Genomic DNA, 7,194 nt, shown 5'->3' on the forward strand with positions numbered 1-7,194 from the left:
TTTCACTCAAATGTTGTGCACAAATTTGTTTAGATCCCTGTTAGTGAGCATTTCTCCTTTGCCAATATAATCCATCTCTCTGACAGGTTCGACATATCAAGAAGCTGATTAAAAAGCATGATCATTACACAGGTACACCTATAAAAGGCCACTGTAAAATGTTCAGTTTTGTCACACAACACAATGCCACAGATGTCTCATGTTTTGAGGGAGCGTGCAATTGGCATGCTGACTGCAGGAATGTCCATCAGAGCAGTTGCCAGAGAATTTAACATTCATTTCTCTACCGTAAGCCGCCTCCAATGTCATTTTAGAGAATATAGCAGTATGCCCAACTGGCCTCAGAACCGCAGACCACGTGCACGCGAGCAATCTGGTCAGCATGTTACAGTGATGATGATCATTTTGGATTGGTAGTTGACCATTTCTATTATTTTTAAGTCTGCATTGGCGTAATAAAATAGGAAAAGACTGCGGTTGTTCTGTGAAAGAACGGACGAAAGATTGTAGCTGGCTCCGGTGGTGCAGTCAGAAAAAGCTCAAGAGGAGAAGATCCATATGAGTCACTTTCAAAGGCAACATACTGTTCAGATTAACTCCTCTCATAATAGTGATGGTGGCTGCTAGACCCATGAGGTCATCTTTCGGGTTTGAGCAAGTGTACTCCAGGCTTGGATTGAAAATCTAACGAAAAACCAAGAGGGAGAGAAAAAAAGACGGAAGATGACTGGCATTTATCAGAACACTAATGTACAGGATTGTCATTTAATGGACTCTAAAGCCTCCTAAATCCATGTTCCACAACTGGGCCAATAACAACACATGGATCCACCATGGTTATGTTCCAGGACGGCTAGGAGGAGGGTGGTGATGACTGAGGAAGGCCGGGGAACGACCGCTTTTTATAGTCTGTTTGCGGTTTCTGTTGCGCGCCATAAAAGCTGAGCGTCAGGCAAGGGCGAATTACGGGCTAACCTGTTTGCAATCAAGCCAGTGGCTCGTTAAAGGCATCCGTTAAAAATAAATTATAAAAGTGCTTTTAACTGCTCCCTATTTGGTGAAAGCGACTGCTTCCAGGGACATGCGTCGTTGTGTGCCAACTTGGCTGCGGAGTTAATTGAATGGGCTGTTCGTTGAGCAGTTGACTTTGGATGAACGTTTAGCCAGTGAGTTCTGTTAGCAAAATCAGAACCAGAACCATTGTAGTGCCATTGTACCTGATGCACAATGCTAATCTAAATACGTGCTCAGACAACCAATTATCTGGACAGCTTCACCAACTGTGGGAATGTCTGGATTCTGAAGTGGGGTCTCCGAAAAGTGTCACACTTCCTGCAGGAAAAGAATGCTCCGTAAAATAAGTAGAAAGAAGGCAAGCCAAACATGCTGAGAAAGGTTTCCTTTCAGCGAAACAGGTTTTCCAAACCTCAGACATTTCGGTGGGTTTGTTTTACTAATGCCCTGTGAGAGAACACTTGATCCAGTCTTTAGAATGTACAGTCTTGGCCAAAAGTTTTGAGAATGACACAAATATTAATTTTCACAAAGTCTGCTGCCTCAGTTTGTATGATGGCAATTTGCATATACTCCAGAATGTTATGAAGAGTGATCTGATGAATTGCAATTCATTGCAAAGTCCCTATTTGCCATGCAAATGAACTGAATCCCCAAAAAACATTTCCACTGCATTTCAGCCCTGCCACAAAAGGACCAGCTGACATCATGTCAGTGATTCTCTCGTTAACACAGGTGTGAGTGTTGACGAGGACAAGGCTGGAGATCACACTGTCATGCTGATTGAGTTCGAATAACAGACTGGAAGCTTCAAAAGGAGGGTGGTGCTTGGAATCATTGTTCTTCCTCTGTCAAACATGGTTACCTGCAAGGAAACACGTGCTGTCATCATTGCTTTGCACAAAAAGGGCTTCACAGGCAAGGATATTGCTGCCAGTAAGATTACACCTAAATCAACCATTTATCGGATCATCAAGAACTTCAAGGAGAGCGGTTCAATTGTTGTGAAGAATGCTTCAGGGCGCCCAAGAACGTCCAGCAAGCGTCAAGACCGTCTCCTAAAGTTGATTCAGCTGCGGGATCGGGGCACCACCAGTACAGAGCTTGCTCAGGAATGGCAGCAGGCAGGTGTGAGTGCATCTGCACGCACAGTGAGGCGAAGGCTTTTGGAGGATGGCCTGGTGTCAAGAAGGGCAGCAAAGAAGCCACTTCTCTCCAGGAAAAACATCAGGGACAGACTGATATTCTGCAAAAGGTACAGGGATTGGACTGCTGAGGACTGGAGTAAAGTCCTTTTCTCTGATGAATCCCCTTTCCGATTGTTTGGGGCATCCGGAAAAAAGCTTGTCCGGAGAAGACAAGGTGAGCGCTACCATCAGTCCTGTGTCATGCCAACAGTAAAGCATCCCGAGACTATTCATGTGTGGGGTTGCTTCTCAGCCAAGGGAGTGGGCTCCCTCACACTTTTGCCTAAGAACACAGCCATGAATAAAGAATGGTGCCAACACATCCTCCGAGAACAACTTCTCCCAACCATCCAGGAACAGTTTGGTGACGAACAATGCCTTTACCAGCACGATGGAGCACCTTGCCATAAGGCAAAAGTGATAGCTAAGTGGCTTGTGGAACAAAACATCAATATTTTGGGTCCATGGCCAGGAAACTCCCCAGACCTTAATCCCATTGAGAACTTGTGGTCAATCCTCAAGAGGTGGGTGGACAAACAAAAACCCACAAATTCTGACAAACTACAAGCATTGATTATGCAAGAATGAGCTGCCATCAGTCAGGGTGCCACGACTGTAGACTACAGAGAAAATGGACAACAAGGGCCAACGTGCCTAAATTGTTTTTGGAGCATCTCACCTCATCATATGGATATGGATGGCCGCCTTTACCCCTTTATACGCAGCAGAGCCCACACATTAACCCTCGCCACAAAGCCAAACTGGTGAAAAACTTTACATCACTGTTTGCACCCATGACTTCGATAAACTTCCTCTCTCACACTTTTGTTCTCATTTCAAGCTGTTAAGAAAATCCCATTATTTCTGTGCGTATATGAGCTAAAAACATCAGCTGTACTTTAGCTTCTCTGGCTCTGAGAATGCATCGCTATTATAAAATGTTAACTCCTTTCCTTGTCGAAACAATTAAAGTGCTGTGTACGACCACAGATCTGCTGCATTATGGGTACTGTACTGTTGCCTCATCAGCTGCCAGGAACAAGGGCCTGTATATCATGACCTAATGTTAATCTGGAAAAATGGAGGAGAAATCCTCATTAAGTTACTTTGAACGAACCTATTAGGTCCCACTAGTCAACAGCCAGTTATGTTGTCTCCCACTGAGAAACAAAATTAACCTTTGTGGATTGAAGGTACCCTAAAACAGCTACTGTTTCTATTGGCAACGCTCTATATCACAACATGTGCATCGAAGAGCCATCACAATGTTTCTGGAAAAGCTTCAGCAGTTGTCCCCCCCCCCCCCAAAAAAAAGACGCAATGAGTGCTAGTTGTCATGACTCCAAAAGATCTGGCATACTCCTGCTTCCAAATCCTATTTAGACAGTAATGGTCCCATGTATCAAAATTGTAACATGGTCTTTGCATATTTACAGGCTGAAATGTGTTTCATGCAATCGGCTTCCTCGTTAGACAAATATTTCTGCCTTGAGGGCCATTAAAAATGTTCAGGGTTATACTTACAGTGGGGCAAAAAAGTATTTAGTCAGCCACCAATTGTGCAAGTTCTCCTACTTAAAAAGATGAGGGAGGCCTGTAATTGTCATCATAGGTACACTTCAACTATGACAGACAAAATGAGGGAAAAAAATCCAGAAAATCACATTGTAGGATTTTTAATGAATTTATTTGCAAATTATGGGGGAAAATAAGTATTTGGTCAATAACAAAAGTTTATCTCAATACTTTGTTATATACCCTTTGTTGGCAATGACAGAGGTCAAATGTTTTCTGTAAGTCTTCACAAGGTTTTCACACACTGTTGCTGGTATTTTGGCCCATTCCTCCATGCAGATCTCCTCTAGAGCAGTGATGTTTTGGGGCTGTTGCTGGGCAACACGGACTTTCAACTCCCTCCAAAGATTTTCTATGGGGTTGAGATCTGGAGACTGGCTAAGCCACTCCAGGACCTTGAAATCCTTCGTTGCCCGGGCGGTGTGTTTGGGATCATTGTCATGCTGAAAGACCCAGCCACGTTTCATCTTCAATGCCCTTGCTGATGGTAGGCTTTGTTACTTTGGTCCCAGCTCTCTGCAGGTCATTCACTAGGTCCCCCCGTGTGGTTCTGGGATTTTTGCTCACCGTTCTTGTGATCATTTTGACCCCACGGGGTGAGATCTTGCGTGGAGCCCCAGATCGAGGGAGATTATCAGTGGTGTTGTATGTCTTCCATTTCCTAATAATTGCTCCCACAGTTGATTTCTTCAAACCAAGCTGCTTACCTATTGCAGATTCAGTCTTCCCAGCCTGGTGCAGGTCTACAATTTTGTTTCTGGTGTCCTTTGACAGCTCTTTGGTCTTGGCCATAGTGGAGTTTGGAGTGTGACTGTTTGAGGTTGTGGACAGGTGTCTTTTATACTGATAACAAGTTCAAACAGGTGCCATTAATACAGGTAACGAGTGGAGGACAGAGGAGCCTCTTAAAGAAGAAGTTACAGGTCTGTGAGAGCCAGAAATCTTGCTTGTTTGTAGGTGACCAAATACTTATTTTCCACCATAATTTGCAAATAAATTCATTAAAAATCCTACAATGTGATTTTCTGGATTTTTTTCCCTCATTTTGTCTGTCATAGTTGAAGTGTACCTATGATGACAATTACAGGCCTCCCTCATCTTTTTAAGTAGGAGAACTTGCACAATTGGTGGCTGACTAAATACTTTTTTGCCCCACTGTATGTCTGCAAAGGACAACAAATAAAATCTAAACATATGCTGGTTTACTTGTTGCTCAAACTGTTAGAACCAGGAAGGTGGGTTATTTTCCCCATGTACTTGAACAAGTTACAAACAATGGTCCGCACATTGCCAATACTAATTATGACATACAGTTAACACCAATAAGCCTATTTGATGGTGAATAAGTGTGCTTGATGCATAGTTTAATGTAGTGCACTTGGACAGTTAATTTTTTATATGTTTTTTAACTTGGAAACGCAGCCAGACCTCAGTTTTATTGAAAAAACCTCAATGAGTACCAGATTCATTAAAATAAAGAGGTGATTGAGCTAGACACTAGCACATTAGAGGCTGCTGCCTATATTAAGACTTGAAATCACTGGCCACTTTAATAAATGGAACACTAGTCACTTTAATAATGTTTACATATCTTGCATTACCCATCTCATATGTACAGTGGGGAGAACAAGTATTTGATACACTGCCGATTTTGCAGGTTTTCCTACTTACAAAGCATTTAGAGGTCTGTAATTTTTATCATAGGTACACTTCAACTGTGAGAGACGGAATCTAAAACAAAAATCCAGAAAATCACATTGTATGATTTTTAAGTAATTAATTTGTATTTTATTGCATGACATAAGTATTTGATCACCTACCAACCAGTAAGATTTCCGTCTCTCACAGACCTGTTAGTTTTTCTTTAAGACGCCCTCCTGTTCTCCACTCATTACCTGTATTAACTGCACCTGTTTGAACTCGTTACCTGTATAAAAGACACCTGTCCACACACTCAATCAAACAGACTCCAACCTCTCCACAATGGCCAAGACCAGAGAGCTGTGTAAGGACATCAGGGATAAAATTGTAGACCTGCACAAGGCTGGGATGGGCTACAGGACAATAGGCAAGCAGCTTGGTGAGAAGGCAACAACTGTTGGCGCAATTATTAGAAAATGGAAGAAGTTCAAGATGACGGTCAATCACCCTCGGTCTGGGGCTCCATGCAAGATCTCACCTCGTGGGGCATCAATGATCATGAGGAAGGTGAGGGATCAGCCCAGAACTACACGGCAGGACCTGGTCAATGACCTGAAGAGAGCTGGGACCACAGTCTCAAAGAAAACCATTAGTAACACACTACGCCGTCATGGATTAAAATCCTGCAGCGCACGCAAGGTCCCCCTGCTCAAGCCAGCGCATGTCCAGGCCCGTCTGAAGTTTGCCAATGACCATCTGGATGATCCAGAGGAGGAATGGGAGAAGGTCATGTGGTCTGATGAGACAAAAATAGAGCTTTTTGGTCTAAACTCCACTCGCTGTGTTTGGAGGAAGAAGAAGGATGAGTACAACCCCAAGAACACCATCCCAATTGTGAAGCATGGAGGTGGAAACATCATTCTTTGGGGATGCTTTTCTGCAAAGGGGACAGGACGACTGCACCGTATTGAGGGGAGGATGGATGGGGCCATGTATCGCGAGATCTTGGCCAACAACCTCCTTCCCTCAGTAAGAGCATTGAAGATGGGTCGTGGCTGGGTCTTCCAGAATGACAACGACCCAAAACACACAGCCAGGGCAACTAAGGAGTGGCCTAGCCAGGTCCTGGAGTGGCCTAGCCAGTCTCCAGACCTGAACCCAATAGAAAATCTTTGGAGGGAGCTGAAAGTCCGTATTGCCCAGCGACAGCCCCGAAACCTGAAGGATCTGGAGAAGGTCTGTATGGAGGAGTGGGCCAAAATCCCTGCTGCAGTGTGTGCAAACCTGGTCAAGAACTACAGGAAACGTCTGATCTCTGTAATTGCAAACAAAGGTTTCTGTACCAAATATTAAGTTCTGCTTTTCTGATGTATCAAATACTTATGTCATGCAATAAAATGCTAATTAATTACTTAAAAATCATACAATGTGATTTTCTGGATTTTTGTTTTAGATTCCGTCTCTCACAGTTGAAGTGTACCTATGATAAAAATTACACACCTCTACATGCTTTGTAAGTAGGAAAACCTGCAAAATCAAATACTTGTATCAAATACTTGTTCTCCCCACTGTATATACTGCATCCTATACTATTCTACTGTATCTTATTCTATGCCGCTCTGACATTGCTCATCCATATATTTTTATATTCTTAATTCCATTTCTTTACTAGATTTATGTGTGTTGGGTATATGTTGTGTAATTGTTAGATATTACTTGTTAGATATTACTGCACTGTCGGAGCTAGAAGCACAAGCATTTCGCTACACCCGCAATA

Source organism: Salvelinus alpinus, chromosome 12 (assembly GCF_045679555.1).
Source record: "Salvelinus alpinus chromosome 12, SLU_Salpinus.1, whole genome shotgun sequence".
NCBI classification, from domain to species: domain Eukaryota; kingdom Metazoa; phylum Chordata; class Actinopteri; order Salmoniformes; family Salmonidae; genus Salvelinus; species Salvelinus alpinus.